The following is a 20,434-nucleotide window of genomic DNA, read 5'->3' on the forward strand; positions in this document are numbered from 1 at the left end:
TTAATTTTGTAGTGTAGATGTACCCAGAGGTTCATGGACCTTGGGAAGCTGTAGTTCCCAATACCATCTCATGGAGACATGGCATTTAAAGTAAGGCCTAACTGCATTTATTCTCCAGTGAAGATGCACCCAGAGAATGGTATGGACCTTAGGAAATTATAACTCCCAGGACAACATAGTATGGAGCTATGGTATTTAAAGTGGGGTGCAAGGGCATTCATTCCGTACTGTAAATGCACCCAGAGAAAACCATGACTCCCAGGACTGCATAGCATGGAGACATGACATAATAACAACAACAACAACAACAACAACAACAACAACAACAACAATGGAATTTAAAGTAAAAACTCAGTGAACAAAAGGTAATGGTGGAACTTTCCCTAAAAAGAGTACGTTTGGCTCCCCCCACAAATTGGAGCAACGAATGCCATTACATTACAGAATTAGCCAAACATCTGGATCACTGAAAAAATCAATTTCCCCACCACCTCTTGAAATGTTTTAAAAGAATACTGACACCCCCGTTTAAAATACGCAAAGAATGCTCTGTCCTACCTTTGAAGCCAAACTAATGTGATAAGCACAGTGGCTTCCCGGATTTTAAGTGTAGCCCTCAGTGGAATTTAGTAAATGTGATGAAGTTTTCTTGGAACTTTGGGCACCAGCTGCTTCATTTTGTTCTTCCATCCTTTATTTCTCTACTCCGCCTTTTATTCTTTTTTGGTTATAATGCATGCTTGGATTATTGAAATGTCATTTTTGCACTGTAACCTTATACACTGTAACTTTAAAAAAATTCAGAAAGGAGGAATCTGCCCTTCAAACAAGAGGATCACCTCAACCATGCCATAATTATTTTTTAAAATCTTGTATAGCTCTAGTATAAATCTAAGGAATCTTTACAAGTAGCCTCCAAACGAAGGAAACAAATGGATGTATACAAGACCCAAGGAGTTTTATATCATGAGAATTCACATAATTCCTTAGCTAAACTGGAAGAGCTGTGTCTCTCCTGCTTGCTTTCTCTCTTCAGTCAGCCTCAGGATTGCAGAGCTCAGGGAAGTCTACTCTGGCTTCTGGCACCAGCTGGAGGAACAAAGATTGCCACACCATAATCCAAGAAAGGAAGATAAGCCTGGATCCACCCAGCCATAAACGCTTGCTTACAATTCACTGCTTTGTTCAGTTACTGCCATGATGACCTGGTCTTCTTCCATTTCCTTCCACTTCCTTTCTATTGTGGGCCTTGGCTTTATAGTTTCCAAGCTTAACTATGGAGGATATAAATACGGCATCCCTCAATAAACAAAGGCTCTGATAAAGAGGCTTATTTTAAAAAAAGAAAGAAAGAAATATTTTTACACATGACCAACCCTTCCTTTCTTGTTCTCTATCTGGATGTTTTTCGGCAGCATCAGCATTAGTCGGATGATTTAGGAAAGTTGAAGAAAGTTGGATTGCAGTAGCATGTATGCGATAAACAACTCAGTAAAGACTGCAAGGTAGATGTCAACTGTCCCCAGAATCCTTTACTAAACACATGTGTTCAGAAAAAACAGAGGAGAAAAGAAGAGAATAAATAAACCTGTGTTACTTCCTTCCTTGGCATGTTTTTTTTTTTTTGGGGGGGGGGGGGGACATAGATCTTTAAGTTTGGCCACCAAAATTGAAATTATGGAGGTTAGTGAAAGAAAATATGTTCCCTTGATGTATTTTGGCAAAAGCCTTGAAGTGGTCTATATTGATGTATGCAAGGCTTACTGCACTGATTATTTCATCCCACATGTCCATATTAATAATTTTGGGTAAAAATGCTGAAACATTCTCTTTTTGTAGTATAGAGCCCTATCTTTATTATTTCCCTGTTAGTTAATGGTGCCCAGGGGCACGTTGCCTCCTTTAACTGAGATATACCTGTAGATCAGTGGTTCCCAACTGTTGGTTCTCCAGGTATTTTGGACTTCAGCTCCCACAATTTCTAACACCTGCTAAACTAGCTGGAATTTATGGGAGTTGAAGTCTAAAACAACTGGAAGTCTAAGGCTGAGAACCACTGCTGTAGATAGATTAGACTTCTAGCATTCTTGGTTTAGGTACTGAAAGGGGCTGTAGAATCTAACAGATTCTGACTTTAATCTTCTCTTGTTTTATTGTTGGGCAGGACTGAAATAAAATATCTATTGCTAGCTGTGCCCGGCCACGTGTTGCTGTGGCTTAGTCTGGTGGTGTTGGTCAGTCTACATTAGGTTGTATTTATGCTGTGACCTCCACCCTTCTTTATACTCACATTAGTAGTAGTATTTGAAGTCTGTTACCTTCTTCAATTTTTGTGTTGATTGATAATTGCTTGAGATCCCTGTTGTCTTTGGTTTGTTGTTAATCGTGATGTCTGATTCTGCTGAGTGCGGTTTAGACGGAGATCCTATGGCTGGGCTGACCGGGCAGTGGGGATATCCAGTTGCCAATCCTGGATGGCGAAGCGCTACGCCCATCTTCACTAGTAAAGAGTCTGGGAGTCCTCTTGGACCCTTCACTGACAATGGAGGCCCAGGTCTCCGCCGCTAGCAAAACCGCCTTTTTTCATCTTCGGCAGGCTAGACGGCTAGCCCCCTATTTGTCTAGGGACAACCTGGCTACGGTGATCCAGGCTACGGTCATCTCGAGACTGGACTACTGTAATGCCCTTTACATTGGCCTTCCTGTGTCGGTGATCCGGAAGCTCAAATTGGTGCAAAATGCAGCTGCCCGGCTCCTTGCGGGAGTCCCGATGAGATGCCACATAACACCAATCTTACGGAAGCTGCACTGGTTACCAATTGAGCACCGGATCACTTTCAAAGTGATGGTACTTACCTTTAAGGCCTTACATGGTCTAGGGCTGATGAACCTGAGGGACCGCCTCACTCCCTACAAACCCCAGAGATCCCTCCATTCTGAGGACCAAGACCTGTTGGAAGTCCCCAGTTTTAAGACCTTGCGTCTAACAGCAACTAGACGCAGAGCCTTTTCAGCAGTGGCACCATCTCTCTGGAACACCTTGCCACCTGAAGACCGTGCCTTGCGGGACTTGTCGGCTTTCCGCAGGGCATGTAAGACTCACCTGTTTCGGCAGGCGTTTGAGTTCTGTTAGATGTTTAAAAGGTGCTTTTAGGATGTTTTAAGATGTTTTTTAAAGATGTTTTAAAGATGTTTTAAGATGTTTTTAAATTGTTGATTTTAGCCGGCTCTTGTAAGCCGCCCCGAGCCCTAGGGGAGTGGCGGCATATAAGTTTGAAAAATAAATAAATAAATAAATAAATAAATAAAAATATCTTATTGTGGTACAATTGTCTTTTTTTTTTGGCCTGTGTAGGTGTTTATTATTATTGTTTTTGTAGTGTATTGTTGTAGTGGTCATGAAGGCTGGATAAGTTAGATGCTACTGTATTGTTTTTTAGAGGCCCAGTGTAGCACTGACTGGCCTCTCAGCCTGGCTGCTTCTTGCCTGTGATGGTGTTGATTCTTATTGTTGTTGTTGTCATTGTTATTATTGTAATTGTTTTTTTTTGGAGGCCAAGTGTGAATGTAGGGAATGTAGGAGATGGATGAGCACTGAATGGCCTTGTAGACTTAGTGCATGGCTGATTCTTGCCTGTGTAGGTGTTTATTATTAGTGGGTGAGTGGATGGATAGATGAGTGGATGGATAGATAGAGTGCTCTCCTTGTTTCCTTTATTCCTTTGCTGTTCCCTTTCTCTGCTCTGATCCTGAGCTCACTGAAAAGAACACACTGGTCAGAAAGGAGGGTAAATATAACCGGATCAATGGTCTTTCTCTCCCTTTTGCTCTTGGCCTTCCGGGCAGAGAGGGAGGGCTCTTGTCCTTGATGTTACTTCGCTTCCCTTCCCTCCCTCCTTCCTTCGTTCTATCCGTCCCAGCCTCTCCTGCCTGCGGAGCCATGGAACTGGGTCAATGGGTTGGATGGCGGGGAAAGGGAGAAGGAAGAGGCCTGTAATTGAAATGCATGGACTCCATGCCATGGGGTGCTGGAATTTGTAGTTTGCATCCAGTCCAACTCTTTTCTTTCTTTTTGTCATGGAGGAAGAACCCACCCAAACCTCTCCGAGAGATGGCCATCCAGTTTAGTTGTGTTGTTATAGTCACAATGCGTTGTTGTGAGTTTTTTGGGTCCAGATTGTGGTTGTGTGGTGTGGTTGTGTTGTTACAATCAGGAGGCAAGGCTTTTGCATTGTGTTGTCAAGTTTTGTATTTCTGGGGCGTTTAGTTGTGTGCCAAGTTTCGTATTTCTGGGGCGTTTAGTTGTGTTGTTATAGTCATGATGCGTTGTTGTGAATTTTGTGGGTCTGGATTGTGGTTTTGTGGTGTGATTGTGTTGTTACAACTGAGAGGCAAGGTTTTTGCGTTGTTTTGTCAAATTTTGTATTTCTGGGGCATTTAGTTGTGTTGTTATAGTCACGATGCATTGTTGTGAGTTTTGTGGGTCCGGATTGTGGTTTTGTGGTGTGATTGTGTTGTTACAACCGGGAGGGAAGGCTTTTGCGTTGTGTTGTCAAGTTTTGTATTTCTGGGGCATTTAGTTGTGTGCCAAGTTTTGTATTTCTGGGGCGTTTAGTTGTGTTGTTATAGTAACAATGCTTTGTTGTGAGTTTTGTGCGTCCGGATTGTGGTTTTGTGGTGTGGTTGTGTTGTTACAACCAGGAGGCAAGGCTTTTGCATTGTGTTGTCAAGTTTTGTATTTCTGGGGCGTTTAGTTGTGTGTTATAGTCACGATGCATTGTTGTGAGATTTATGGGTCCAGATTGTGGTTTTGTGGTGTGGTTGTGTTGTTACAACCGGGAGGGAAGGCTTTTGTGTTGTGTCGCCAAGTTTCATATTTCTGGGGCATTTAGTTGTGTTGTTATAGTCACGATGCGTTGTTGTGAGTTTTGTGGGTCCAGTGTGGTTTTGTGGTGTGATTGTGTTGTTACAACCGGGAGGGAAGGCTTTTGCATTGTGTTGCCAAGTTTTGTATTTCTAGGGCGTTTAGTTGTGTTGTTATAGTCATGATGTTTTGTTGTGAGTTTTGTGGGTGCGGATTGTGGTTTTGTGGTGTGGTTGTGTTGTTGTAACCGGGAGGCAAGGCTTTTGCATTGTGTTGCCAAGTTTTGTATTTCTGGGATGTTTAGTTTTGTTGTTATAGTCACTGCCCCCACAACTTTATCCTTTTATATATATAGATCTCTCAAGTGAGGCTGGATCTACACTGCCATATAACCCAGTATCTGATTCCAGATTATCTGCTTTGAACTGGATTATATAAATCTACATGGCCATACGATCCAGTCAAAGCAGAAATTCTGGAATCAGATACTGAATTATATGGCAGTATAGATGGGGCCTAAACCACAGAAATGGAATGAGCCCTTAATCTGACCAAGAAAGCAAACAGACAACGCACAATAACTTTGGCCAAAGGATCCACCAAGTCCCAGCACTGCTTTCAGTTCAATTAACGAAATTATTCAGATAGGTAGTTTATTCTAAGATTTCATAGAACTTTAGTTATGCAGACAGTATTCAAGTGTATATGAGCAATATCTAATTCACACATGGTAATCCTTATTTGAGGTAAATGTGACCAGTACAAAATGTAACCAGAGATTGTTTGCTGTTTAAGATGATGTTCTCTAGGTTTTGCACTGTATGTAGCCATAATATCTGGTTGTTGGCCCTGGACATGTAATGCTGCAATTACAACATTTCAAGCATGGCATAAATCAGCAAACAATGCAGGCTAATGTCAGTTATGTGTGTGTCATATTGTGTGACATAGAAAGGTCAATCAATTTCTTGTATTTTAGAATTTTTTTGAAGCTAGACAGTTTGACAACTATCTATAGCATTATCTAAGCTTTGGATTCTAAAGTGTTACCTGATAATTTTTACAGTTAGAGTTTTTTTGTAGAGTATTTAGTAATCAGAAGAGAGAAAAGTTTGGCACAAAAAAGTAAAATCAAAGTAGTAAGGTTTAAAAGATAAATTTAAGATAATTTTAGATAGATACTTTTTATTAGATAAAGGCACATATCCCCGTTATGGAAAGCTGGTGGTAAAATGGGATATCGTTTTCTTTCCTATCTAAGACATATTTTGAGGTTTGATGGGTGTGTGTGTGTGTTTGTTTTTAAGTTGCCAGTTGATTTATGGCAAACATTTGAATTTCATATGATTTTCTTAGGCAGGTAACCAACTTTTACTAATTGTTTCCCATGCATCTTTTCATCCTAAAATTGCAATTTTGAATACACTAGAATTTTTTTGGCTGTCTTGAATTAATATCCATTTCAAAATGCATGCTTTTGAAAGCAAAAGAAATGAGTGGGTGTAATAGCACAAAGGGCAACTATAACGTGCAGTTTTCAGTATTCCCAAGAACACTTTCTCCATACCCACCCACTAGGACTGTGATAATTTGGAACATGATGGGAATTAACATTAAATGTATTGATTTGGCATTTCAAACACATCCACTCTCTGGGATGCCCAAGACAGGTTTTTACAAGTGTTCCAAGGGAAACTCTTTCAAATCCCATCCATAAAAAATATTACTTGGGTTAAAAACAGGCAAAGCACAAGAACAGCCCTTTGGCCCATTGTTTCATCTGAGAATATTTACCAGATTGTCTCAGCTGAATCTCCCCATATTCTGGTTGAAGCTGCATGTAAAACCTTGCTTGGAAGTAATATTCCCTTAGACCAGTGTTTCTCAAACTGTGCTTCTCCAAGTGTTTTGGACTTCAGCTCCTAGAAATCCAGCCAGTTTACCAGCTGTTAGGAACTGTAGGAGCTGAAGTTTGAGAAGCTCTGCCTTAGACCATACGCATGCAACGTGTGGTCATCCAGATGTTCAAATGCAACTCCCATAAGCCTTAGTCAGCATAACTAATAGTGGGTCTTGAAGCTGAACATCTGGAGCCATACAATGCCACAGAAAAAGAAACAGCAAGTAGCTGCAGCTCAGGACTACCATATTTCTTGGATACTAAAATAACATTAATTTATAAGGTTCACATTAATTTCAGTATTATCAACAGGAGATATATATACAGTAGAGTCTCACTTATCCAACACTCGCTTATCCAACGTTCTGGATTATCCAACGCATTTTTGTAGTCAATGTTTTCAATATATCGTGATATTGGTGCTAAATTCATAAATACAGTAATTACTACATAGCATTACTGCGTATTGAACTACTTTTTCTGCCAAATTTGTTGTCTAACATGATGTTTTGGTGCTTAATTTGTAAAATCATAACCTAATTTGATGTTTAATAGGCTTTTCCTTAATGCCTCCTTCTTATCCAACATATTCGCTTATCCAACATTCTGCCGGCCCGTTTATGTTGGATAAGTGAGACTCTACTGTATATATATATATATATATGTGTGTGTGTGTGTGTGTGTGTATGTATATCTCACCCACAATTCTAAGATATATCATTATTAGAGGTTAATATGGGAAACATGTGTCTTAGAATTAAAGAAATACAGTATTTGGTTCTACGTCTCACTTAAGAAAGTCAGGGAGTGATAACCTGCCAACTCATTGCTGCCAGAGGTGGAAGAACAAATTCTACACACCCTCCATAGTCAAGGCTGCTCAACTTATTTCCCCAAATAACAGTAGAGCAGCTGTGAAATACAGGGCTCATACAATGCATTAAGTACTGTTATAGTAATACATATTCTAGGCACCAACAGCAAAGATTAATATTTACATTATTAAACAATCAACACTGAATTCATAGAAGGGAATATAAACATAATTGTTCCTAACTCCAAGATAGTGTGAATATATGTGTCAATGAAACATTTGTTTAGTGCTACTGAAAGTGATGGTTCATAGGCCAATGCTGCTGGTCCATGCAGGATTTTCAAGAAAGAAAATAGTTGCCAATGATCACAAGTATGGCGTTGGTCCCTGGCATTTTGGGAGCAAGGCCTGCTAAGTTCCATTCCTTTAGATAGCACAGGTATGGGCAAACTTTGGACCTCCAGTCAATAGACTACTAGGAATTGTGAGAGTTGAAGTCCAGAACACCTGGAGGGCCGAAGTTTGCCCATGGCTGAGATAGCCTGAGAAGCACTGCTGTAGTCTACACTCAACGTAAAGAATTCTACGAAAAGAACATTATCTAGTAGAACCAAACTGGACCAGTCATGAGTGGTGAATCTACTACTACAGAGGTGGTGAATCCAATCTGCATTTTACTGCTGCTCCCAGTTGAATAGGACATGGACATGGAGCAGCAAATTCAAACTAGAAAGAGGCTCCGCTTAAACATCAGGAAGAACTTCCCTACCGTAAGTGTTATTTTACAGTGGAATACAATGCCTCTGTGTCTCTTTCTATTGAGGTTTTTAAACAGGATGGATGGCCATCTGTTGGGAATGCTTTGACTGTGTGTTCCTTCACAGCAGGGGACTTGTGGTCCTTTTCCAATCCTCTTCCTAGGACTCAATGATTGCTCTAATGGTATAAAAGCTCTGAAGGAAGCAGGTTCAGAACTGAGATACCTCTAATTCATTTCAGAGAAACAGTAACATTAAGAATGGGGTTGCCAACTCCACAGTCACAGTTTTGCAAGCTGCTTTTGCACTGAACTGTACTGAACATGCAACAGACTTCCATTTCCTCTATGATCTTCTTCAGGTTATAATCCATTCAAAAATTACCACAAATAATAGTATTCACAATTGTCTGTGAAAATTTGATGCCCAAAACCACAAAAACATTATTTCGTCTAGATGTTTTGGCACCAGGGGTAGAAAATCCCAGAAGTGCTTATCCTCATCCTTTGCAGTAAAACTACAATAAGAATAAATTAAATAACCAACAATTGAATGCCTTTCCAGGACACCCCAAAATAGCTGCAGTGGCTGTCTCATTCTTCCTACTAGTAGGACCTGTCAATGTTTCTTTTATTAGAAATTCCCCCACGGGCACTGGAGGGAGGGAGACAAAGACTAAAAACTAAAAATCAGCAAATTCACTGGTTTGTGAGCCTGTCATTCAAAGGGAATTCCCTTTCCATAAACTGCACAGTGATAGCAGTTTGGACACACTCAAGCAGCCATCACTCTGTTCTATGGAATCCTGGGATTTCTAGTTTCATTGGGTACTTATTGCTAGTACAGTGCTGCCTAGGCCATCTGATGCAGTGGAAAATGAAATATCAGATTAAGATTGTCCTGCAATATTGGCTATAATATGTATGCTGGGCCACATTATCCACAGAAAAGGGGGGTATTTTGAAAATTATAGCATACACTGAAGTACTTTAAGGATCAACAAACTGACTATAATACAGGTTGAGTAGCTCTTAACTGGAATTCCAAAATATAAAATACTTCAAAATCAAGAATTGTCCACATGGGTGGTTGAGATAGCGATATCTTAACTTTCTGATGGTTCAGTGGACACAAACTTTGCAAATACAGGTCTTTCAGAATCTGAAATTCAAAACACTTTTGGTTCCATGTGTTTCAGATCAGAGATTCTCAACCCCTATTTGTGGGCCTGAGCCAATTTCATTAGATATATGAATGTTGCTCTGAATATCAGACATGCACATGGGCTGAATACTGCAGTCAGTGATTTTTGTAAGAGATTAAATGCAAACAATGTTGCAGAAGTATTAAGACTTCTTTTGCACATTTAGTTGTCTTGCAATCTGGAATCGAAATGTATTTTATTTACTCCCAAGTATTGGCTGAGAAAGGTGAATGAGCAACCAACAAATACTAGTTTGATCTTATTAGCTTGTGTGCCTCAATATATGTGTATGGTTTGCACCCTCACAGTGTTGAGCGTGTGTGTCCATCCACCAAGTAGCAGCAAGGGCAGTTTGATCCATTTCAGCGCCAAGCTGTAACACAACAAGATGTAGAAAAATCAAAGCAGGGCGGCAAGCACTTCTGAAAGGCACTGTAATGATTAACATTACCCAGTCACTAAATGCTGATAATACAAACATCCTGCCATTAGGCAGGCCAAATTAATATCTGTAATGTGATAAGAAATCCTGATTCACACCTCTTATTAAATTGACTGGAACTTCTTGATGAATTGTAACACACCCGTTTCTTGCTGTAATCTCACCCTATAAAGTCTTTGCTCCGCAATGGTTATTTAAGAGAAGTAAATGAGTTTCCTAAGCAATTTCTGTAATCACAGCCTACCATGTCCCCTTTACCATGAAGGTTGGTGGTGCCCATAAGCAAGCTCAAGGCCTTCTAATTTTAGCCTGTGAGGGAAGTCTCTTTAGGATGGGCAAGGGCTCATTGAGGTGAGCAGAGAAAAGTTCCACATAGATAGACTGTAATGCAGAACTTTTCAAACTATGTCACAACACATTTGTGTGTTAACTGCAGTGTGCAGGTATGTTTCACAAACGTGACAAGAAACCTCCGAGTCTACCTGAAATAAAGCAATAAATCATATATTTTTTAAAAATGGAAGGTTTTCATGAGATATGTTGTGTCCCAAACACTGCGTTGTTACTATTTATGTATATGTCAATATCATTTGTAAGTTTGGTTTAACTTGTTTTGCTAGTAAAACTGAATTGCTGTGTTGCGAAACGATGCATGTCTAAAACATGTGTCACCAACGTGAAATGTTTGGAAAGTACTACTGTAATGAGATAATTAAAGCTGGGGAGGCCTTACATACTCAAAAGCACATGGCTCAAGGCCTGCAGGCTGAATCCGGCCCGCTGTGCAATTTCATGTGTCCCTCCAGATTCTGGTCTACAACTCCACTGGACTGGCCACGTTGTCTGAATGCCCAATTACCATCTCCCAAAGCAGTTACTGTACTCCCAACTCAAGAATGGAAAACTGAATGTTGGTGAACAGGAAAAGAGATTTAAAGATGGGCTTAAAGCTAACCTTAACAACTGTGGCATAGACACTGAGAACTGGGAAGCCCTGGCCCTTGAGTGCTCTAGCTGGAGGTCAGCTGTGACCATTAGTGCTGTGGAATTTGAAGAGACACGAATGGAGGGCAAAAGGGAGAAACGTGTCAAGAGGAAGGTGCATCAAGTCAACCCTGACTGGGACCGCCTTCCACCTGGAAACTGATATCCTCACTGTGGAAGAACACACGGCTCAAGAATAGGGCTTTACAGTCACCTTCGTATCCATCGCCAAGACACTGCATTTGGAAGGCCATCATACTCGGACAGCGAGGGATCGCCTAAGCAAAGTAACTATCCCCAGTCCACATGCCAGATAATCTACAGTGGTGTAAGTTGTCATTTAAAAGGATCTGGGGACCCAAACTGGGTAAAAACTAAAGAGCACTGACTACTATGAAAAAAAATCATAGTTGGCCCTTTCCATCCCCTTGATAGCAACCATGAAGCTGATATGGCCTCCATGAAAATGAGTGAGAAAACTTTGTCTTAAAGAAGGTTCTCAAACTTATTTGGCCTACTGCCCCCTTTCCAGAAAAAAATATTACTCAGAGCCCCCTGGAAATTATTTTTAATTTTTTTTAATAGCAATTAAACAGAAGGATATATGTATTAATGTTTCTACCTTTTTCGTAAAATATAGTAAAGAAAGGTATAAATTAGAAACACTGAAATTATGAAACTATTTTTTGAACACAGAATAGAAAGCTAATAGTTATTAATCGCCCCCAAATGCACCTGTGGCCATCACAGCCCCCCTGGATCGCTGCAGCACCCACCAGGGGGCGGTAGCGCCCACTTTGGGAATCACTGTCTTAAAGCATTGGTCCCCAACCTTTTTTTGACCAGGGACCACCTGAACAGGCCCACTTGACCAGGGACCATTCTCCAACGTTAGTACCAAAAGGGTTACGGTTTTTGGTTAACTTTAGATTTGGTTTGGTTATTTGGGGTGCTGATTCAGAAAACTGAATTGTATAGGCCACATCAGCTCTAGTTTCTGATACAGAACATATGCCATCCAGTAGTCGCCATCTGCTCACCCACAGATAATCATATTTAATATTCTAGAGCTGACGTGATCTATCCACTGCAATGGTCAGTTCTGCGAAAAGCAGAAATAAAATAAATACAATAAATAAATAAAGAGGAAGGAGGATCGCAGACCAGATTTTTGTTCTTGTGGCCCATTGCTGGGTCGTGGTCCACAGGTTGAGAACCATTGTCTTAAAGGATCCAGATCCTGTCTGATCTTAGAAGCTATGTAATGTCAGCCTTGGTTAGTATTTGGATGGGAGATGGCAGGCAAATGCCAGATCCTGTAGGAAGGAGGGGGAAAAACCCAGATACTCCTTGCTGAGGAAAACCCTATGAAATCCATTTTTTTTCATGTCAAGAGCAACTTGAGAAACTGCAAGTCACTTCTGGTGTAAGAGAATTTGCCGTCTGCAAGGACGTTGCCCAGGGGATGCCTGGATGTTTGATGCTTTACCATCCTTGTGGGAGGCTTCTCTCATGTCCCCGCACGGAGAGCTGGAGCTGACAAGACGGGAGCTCACACCGCTCTCCCCGGATTCGAACAGCAGACCTTTTGTTTAGCAGTCCTGCCAGCACAAGGGTTTATTTAACCCACTGCGCCACCGGGGGCTTATGAAATCCGTAAGTGGCACACATTTCCCTGTGCTTCTGCACTTCATTTTCAAGTACTGTTGCTTTCCTATGGTGCTAACGTATCACCCTATTTTCTCCTTGAATTCATATTTATACTGGGTTGTTGTCTGTTTTTCAGGCTCTATGGCCATGTCCCAGAAGCATTCTTTCTTGACATTTCTCCCCCATCTATGGCAGACATTCTCAAAAGTTGCGAGGTACATTGGAAACTAGGCTAGTTTTATTTTTCTGTGGAAGGTCCAGGGTGGGAGAAAGAACTCTTGTCTGTTGGAGGCCAGTATGAATGTTGTAATTAATCGCTTTGATTGGCATTAATGGCCTTGCCAGCTTCATTCCTGCCTGGGGGAATTATTTGTTCTGAGGTATTAGTTGTCCCTGAAAAATTCATGTCTGTAATTCCTCTGTTCTTTATTTCATTTTCATGATTTCCTCCTTCCTGTTGAAATTGTCCACGTTTGTGGATTTCAATCCTCTCCTGATGTTTCACCCACCTCTATGACAGGCATCCTCAGAGGTTGTGATGTATACTGGAAACTAAGCATGGGAGGTTTATATATCTGTGGAAGGTCCAGGGTGGGAAAAAGAACTCTTGTTCTGTTGGGAGGCCAGTGTGAATGTTGTAATTAATCACCATGATTAACATTGAATGGCCTTGTTTAGCTTCAAGGTCTGGCTTCTTCTTGCTTGGGGGGAATCCTTTGTTGGGAGGTGTCTAATTCATATATACAGTAGAGTCTCTCTTATCCAACCCTCGTTCATTCAACTTTCTGTATTATCCAACGCAGTCTGCCTCCCGCCCGGATCCACAGCTGTTTCTCTAGGCAGACATGGATTATAGATTTTTAAAAATCTTCACAGGACTGAACACATTTCAAAAGCGTCTCTACTCTTCACTATTTTATCGAGGTTGCTGTATTGAACTGCTTTTACTGTCGATTTGTTGGAAAACATGATGTTTTGGTGCTTAATTTGTAAAAATCATAACGTTATTTGACGTTTAATGGGCGTTTTCCTTATTCTCTCCTATTATCCGACATTTTCGCTTATCCAACGTTCTGCTGGCCCGTTGATGTTGGATAAGCGAGACTCTATTGTATACAGTACTGCCTTCAGTTTTTTTTCCCTTCGGTCTGGTCTAGTGTCTTCCGGGCACCTGCCACAGAGAGTGCGCGCGCGGCTATGTTTTTTTTTTTCAAAAAATCATTTCCAAAACATCGCTGTCCTCTGCGCAAAGGGTCTTCGGGCCTGTCCGCTTCATCTGGGGCCTCCAGGCCTCTTCCCGCGCACTGCGAACGAAGGCCTCCGAGGAGGCCTCAGGCGCACCTCCCTCCGGTTCTGCGAAGAGGGAGGGAGCGCGAGGCGCTGCCTGACGGGCTCCGCTCGCTCGTTCGCTCGGGAGGCGGCGCTCCGGCCTTGGCACAGCCTCCGAGGAGGGCCCGCCTCAGACAGTCCCCGGCGGCCGGGTATAGAGCTGGCAAGTTCCTGCGTTTTGGCGCCCAAAGGGCCCCGACTCAGGTGAGCGAGGGAAATGGGGTGTTCTCTTTCTTTCTCTCTTCCTTGTGAGGAGATACGGCCAGGTAGAGAAGGGCGGGGGGCGGAGGCGAAAAAAGAGAGAGCGAGACATACGCAGAGAGAGAGAGCGAGAGAGAGGGCGCGCGCGCGGGCGGCCTGTTGGGGCGGGGCGGGGGCGCACGTAGGGAACATTGCAGGGAGGGAGGGAAGCTACGCAGCCCCCTCGCGCGCGGGTGCCATGGAGACGAGCGCGGGGGCCCCTCAAGCCTCGCCGCCGCGTTGCCAGGCGCCCTGTTTTTGCCCACCCTCCAGGCTGCTTCCCTCAAAGGAAGCACAGGCGGAGGCGCCCTTTTTTTAACCCCTCACTGCCGGAGCCTGAGTCCCTCCCTTTTTAAGGCAGAGGCCCTCCACTAGGGGCATGGGCAGACTTCGGCCCTCAAGGTGTTTTGGACTTCAACTCCCATAATTCCTAACACCTGAAGGGTCCAAGTTTGCCAATGCCCGCCTTACACTGTCGTATCAATGCAGTTCGACTTCTGTAGTTTCAACAAGCCTTTCCCAGTGTGCCAAACGACGACTCTCTTGGACTGCCACCGCCTTGAGGGGTGTCGAGCTGCATTAACTGCCACTGTGTCCAGACGCGCCCCTCCCTGGAGGCGGAAAGTCATGGCGGATGGGAGGGGGGCATGTTTTTCCCTCCAGAAAAAAAGCGTGGGAGGCCCCTCAGAGGGGTGGCTGGCTTTGACGCAGCGGCTCCAGCCCTTGGGGCCAGGGCGCGCCTACACTATTGAAGCGGAGCAGTTTGACACCGCGTTAGTAGCCACGGCCCAGTACTGTGGAATTGTGGGAGTCGTAGTTTGGTGAGGCGCCAGCGCTTTGGGGCAGAGATAACTTAAAGCCCTTGGCAAACCACAACTCATGAGATTCTGTAGTGCTAAGGCATGGCAGTTAAGCATTAATTGGACAGAATTCGAGGAATTGATCCTTTAACACACACTCTCTCTATATGTGTGTGTGTCCATTAGATAGAAAGTTAGACTGGGTTGCTGTGACTTTTCCGGGCTGTATGGCCATGTTCCAGATGAAGCACTCTGTCCTGACGTTTTGCCCACATCTATGGCAGGCATCCTCAGAGGTTGGGAGGTCTGTTGGAAACTAGGCAAGTGGAGTTTATATATCTGTGGAAAGTCCAGGTTGGGAGAAAGAACTCTTGTCTGTTGGAGGCAAGTGTGAATGTTGCAATTAATCACCTTGATTAGCATTGAAAAGCCTTGCAGCTTCAAAGCCTGGCTGATTCCTGCCGGGGGATCCTTTGTTGGGAGGTGTTAGCTGGCCCTGATTGTTTCATGCTTGTAATTCCCCAGTTTTCTGAGTGTTGTTCTTTATTTACTGTCCTGATTTTAGAGTTTTTTAAAATACTGGTGGCCAGGTTTTGTTCATTTTCATGGTTTCTTCCTTTCTGTTGAAATAGTCCACATGCTTGTGGATTTCAGTGGCATTTCTGTGTAATGAACAAAATCTGGCTACCAGTATTTAAAAAATTCAAAAATCAGCACAGTAAATAAAGAACACCACTCAGAAGACAAGGGAATTCCAGACAATAAGCAGGAAGCAGCCAGGCTTTGAAGCTGAAAGGATATTCAATGCTAATCAAGCTAGCCAATGGCAACATTCACACTTGCCTCAATCAGACAAGTTCTTTCTTCTACCCTGAACATTCCATAGATATTTAAACCTCACTTGCTTAGTTTCCAACAGGCCTCACACCTCTGAGGATGCCTGCCATAGATGTGGGCGAAACATCAGGAGATAATGATTCTGAAACAAGGCCATACAGCCTGAAAAACTCACAGCAACCTAGTGATTCCGGCCATGAAAACCTTTGACAACACAGTTAAGCATTAATTTGACAGTGTAGACCAGAGGGAGGAACTGATTCCTTTACACACACACGCACACACACACACACACTATATGAGTGTGTGTGGATCAGATAGAAAGGTAGATTAATTATTATTATCATTATTATTTATTATGTTTGTTTATATCCCACTTTTCACCTCCACAAGGAGACTCAGTGACGTCTTTAAAATGGGGGAGGCCCTAGGTAGGTACCCTAAAGGCTCCAGAACCTTCCAGGCTCTTTTAAAGAGGGCCTTCTTTTTAAGTCATTTAAATAGGCTGACATTTCCTCCTTCAGAAGGTCCATCCACCCGCCTGCCTCATAAATCCTGGGTCAATGTGAAGGAAGACAGTGGCGACGTGCCTCCTTGTCCTGGGTAGGAAGGACGGTTTTCACGCTTCTTGGAACGTGTGGAAAGGAAGCCCCTGGCTCCCCATTACGTTTGGTTCAGTGCTGATTCATAGATTTGTTAACTCAGCATTTGGCAACCTTGCACTTGGGAGGCAGCAGCAGGGAGCAGAACTAATGTTTGCCTTCGACTGGGTTCGTTTTAGCAAGGAAGGAAGAGGGGCTGCTTGGCAAGGTGGTTCGTTCCCAAGTGTGAGGGTATAGGTTTCAGTTTCTTAAATGCAGTTTTAGAGGGTTGCCAGATTCATTCAAAAAGCAACATTCCTCAATATCACCGACAGATTTGACAAGAAAAAGAAGCCCATGGAGGTTGGCGTTGAAACGTGTTGCTGTTTCCATTCTTAAGAATCCCCTGATTATAAAATAATAGGAGCATCATACAGGCGATGAAATGGTGTATAAAATAAAACTTCAAATGTGAGGCTGGTTATTTGTTTTTGCTTTGTGCTTTCAAGTCAATTCCGACTTCAAGTTTGCCTATAGTGACCCTATCACTGGATATTCTTGGTAAGATTTCTTTTGAAGGGTTTTGCCTTTGCCCTCCTTTAAGGCTGAGAGAGTATGACTTTCTTCACAGTCATCCAGTGGGTTTCCTTGACTGAATAGGAATTTGAATCCTGGACTCTGGAATCATAGCCCAAGGCTCAGACCTACATCTCCATGTTCATTTCTTAGGCCCCTTCCACACAGCTGTATAAAATCCCACATCTGCTTTGAACTGGGTTGTTTGGCAATGTGGATTTAAATAACCCAGTTAAAAGCAGATATTGTGGATTATGTGGCTGTGTGGAAGGGCCCTCAGATGTTCAAATTTGTAACATTCCATTAAGGTCAAATGTATTTGTAAGAGGCAATCTCCAATTTACAAACATCCGACTTACAAACAACTTAGGGCCCTTCCACACAGCCCTTGATCCCAGAATATCAAGGCAGAAAATCCCACAATATCTGTTTTGAATTGGGTTCAAACTCAGATAATGTGGGATTTTCTGCCTTGATACTCTAGGATAAAGGGCTGTGTAGAAGGGCCCTTATAGTTAAGAATAGGGGTGAAATGAGGAAGTGAGGAAATCTAGGGATCTAAGCAGGGCTGGCCGGAGAAATTTTAAAATATTAAGCGGGAGTGGGGAAAAGCGCCCCCCCCGCTGGTGCCGCGGGAGGCGTGGCCATGTGTCGCGGGAGGCACATGGCCCCGCCTCCCGCGGCACCGGCGGGCCCCTCCTCCCGCACCCTGGCCCCGCCTCCCAGCGCTTTGCTGTGCGGCGCCGCAGCAGCAGCGGCGCTACGGGGCGCTGTTGAGGCGTCGACAGCGCCCCCTAGTGCCGTGCGCCCGAGGCCGTGGCTTAACCGGCCTCATAGGTTAAACCGACCCTGGATCTAAGGAAGCAAAATTTACTCTTGGAAGAGTTATAATGGGGAAAAGATGTCTCAACTGAAGCTTTCATAGAATCATAGAATCATAGAATAGTAGAGTTGGAAGAGACCACATGGGCCATCTAGTCCAACCCCCTGCTAAGAAGCAGGAAATCGCATTCAAAACACCCCCGACAGATGGCCATCCAGCCTCTGCTTAAAAGCCTCCAAGGAAGGAGCCTCTACCACGGCCCCGGGGAGAGAGTTCCACTGTCGAACAGCCCTCACAGTGAGGAAGTTCTTCCTGATGTTCAGGTGGAATCTCCTTTCCTGTAGTTTGAAGCCATTGTTCCGTGTCCTAGTCTGCAGGGCAGCAGAAAACAAGCTTGCTCCCTCTTTCCTATGACTTCCCTTCACATATTTGTACATGGCTATCATGTCTCCTCTCAGCCTTCTCTTCTGCAGGCTAAACATGCCCAGCTCTTTAAGCCGCTCCTCATAGGGCTTGTTCTCCAGACCCTTAATCATTTTAGTCGCCCTCCTCTGGACGCTTTCCAGCTTGTCAACATCTCCCTTCAACTGTGGTGCCCAAAATTGGACACAGTATTCCAGGTGTGGTCTGACCAAGGCAGAATAGAGGGGGAGCATAACTTCCCTGGATCTAGACGCTATTCCCCTATTGATGCAGGCCAGAATCCCATTGGCTTTTTTAGCAGCCGCATCACATTGTTGGCTCATGTTTAACTTGTTGTCCTCGAGGACTCCAAGGTCTTTTTCGCACACACTGCTGTCAAGCCAGGCGTCCCCCATTCTGTATCTTTGATTTCCATTTTTTCTGCCGAAGTGAAGTATCTTGCATTTGTCCCTGTTGAAATTCATTTTGTTAGTTTTGGCCCATCTCGCTAGTCTGTCAAGATCGTTTTGAATTCTGCTCCTGTCTTCTGGAGTGTTAGCTATCCCTCCTAGTTTTGTGTCGTCTGCAAACTTGATGATCGTGCCTTCTAACCCTTCGTCTAAGTCGTTAATAAAGATGTTGAACAGAACCGGGCCCAGGACGGAGCCCTGCGGCACTCCACTTGTCACTTCTTTCCATGATGAAGACGACGCATTGGTGAGCACCCTTTGGGTTCGTTCGCTTAGCCAATTACAGATCCACCTAACCGTAGTTTTGTCTAGCCCACATTTTACTAGTTTGTTTGCCAGAAGGTCGTGGGGGACTTTGTCGAAGGCCTTACTGAAATCCAGGTACGCTACATCCACAGCATTCCCTGTATCGACCCAACTCGTAACTCTATCGAAAAAAGAGATCAGATTAGTCTGGCATGACTTGTTTTTGAGCCCATCCAGACAGGCCCTATATACCAGGATCTGATTGGTCCTTTATCACCAATCCTTGTTTCCACAACAACCCCAAATTTTTAAAATTAAATTGTCACAGGGATAGAAAGTGAGGTGAAATCTTTGGAATAGGAGCACAGACAGTAAAATGCACATTAAAGAGTCATCAATCTTTCCCCATGCTATCCAAAAAAATATTTTGGATAGCAAAGGGAAGGGTTGACAGCTCTTTAATGTGCATTTTGCTGTCTGTGCTCCTATTCCAAAGATTTCCAAAAAAAAGGCTGTAGTTAAACTTTAAAAATGTACCTGTTGTGACTTACATACAAATTGAACTTAAGAGCAAACCTACAGAACCTATTTCATTGATAACTCGGGGACTGCCTATATAATGTAGATATGAATGGCAGAAAAGATCATAGTTATGAAAATGTGATTAAGGCTAAAATCCAGCACTAATACTTGTTAAAGAGTGAATACTATTAAAGTTTCTGAGATTTACATCTGTGTAAACATGTTTAGGTTTACAGGACATAGGCACCCCCATTGATTTTCTTTCTCAGGGTCCTTCCACACAGCGACATAACCCAGAATATCAATGCAGAAAATCCCACAATATCTGCTTTGAACTGGATTGTCTGAGTCCACACTGCCATATATTCCAGTTCAAAGCAGAAAAAATATGGGATTTTATTCAGCTAAGTGGAAGGGGCCTCAGATCATGGAGAAGCCCATATTGGATTAGATGGACCGGCCCAGAGTTCTTCTGACACAGACTAGTTTATGTGTTTACATAGCATACATGTTTGCACAACTTAGTGTAAATATTGACATTACATATGAGAAAGCCTGGTAGGCCCAGTACCCTTTCAAAACAGGTACACATCTCAAGCAGAAGTAGATTTAAAATCTAAGAGTTGTTTCCAAATTAAAGTTATAAAATGCTTTAAAACTGCATTCTTTTTTCATGAAATTAAAAAAAATGCAATGTAGTTAATGTAAATGCCTGAAAAGGCATACTAGGATTTTAGAAAGTTGAATCAGATTAACCGAACAAAGCTGTGATTAAATATATATTGTGTGTGTATGGAATATTCTCATGTTGTGGATTGCTGAGTTGCGTCTAGACCCATGGTGAATCTTTTGAAGTTCTGAATTAATTATTGTACGCTAAAGATAATTGTGTAAGGGTAGAGTCCACGCGTAGTAACTCTTTCTTCATTAAAGGGTAGTTTCAAATGTTTAACCTGATATAGGTGCTTAGGATGTGTGCAATTAATGCCTGT

The 20,434-nt window shown here is 42.9% G+C and overlaps 1 protein-coding gene across 13 annotated transcripts in view; it reads left to right on the plus strand.

Moving 5' to 3' along the window:
* Positions 1-20,434, plus strand: part of mbnl2 (muscleblind like splicing regulator 2) — a 135,963-nt gene that overhangs the window by 20,972 nt on the left and 94,557 nt on the right. For 5 of the 13 annotated variants that reach the window (XM_062975523.1, XM_062975526.1, XM_062975529.1 and 2 more), the window contains exon 1: positions 13,848-14,149. The exons of 1 other annotated variant lie outside the window; for it this stretch is intronic. The gene's annotated coding sequence lies outside the window, so the exon portion shown is untranslated. Of the gene's footprint in view, positions 1-13,847; positions 14,150-20,434 lie in introns of those variants that run through there. 7 more of the 13 variants (XM_016992281.2, XM_062975524.1, XM_062975527.1 and 4 more) reach the window with 3 other exon arrangements.

The sequence above is a fragment of the Anolis carolinensis genome, chromosome 3 (assembly GCF_035594765.1).
Source record: "Anolis carolinensis isolate JA03-04 chromosome 3, rAnoCar3.1.pri, whole genome shotgun sequence".
NCBI lineage: Eukaryota > Metazoa > Chordata > Lepidosauria > Squamata > Dactyloidae > Anolis > Anolis carolinensis.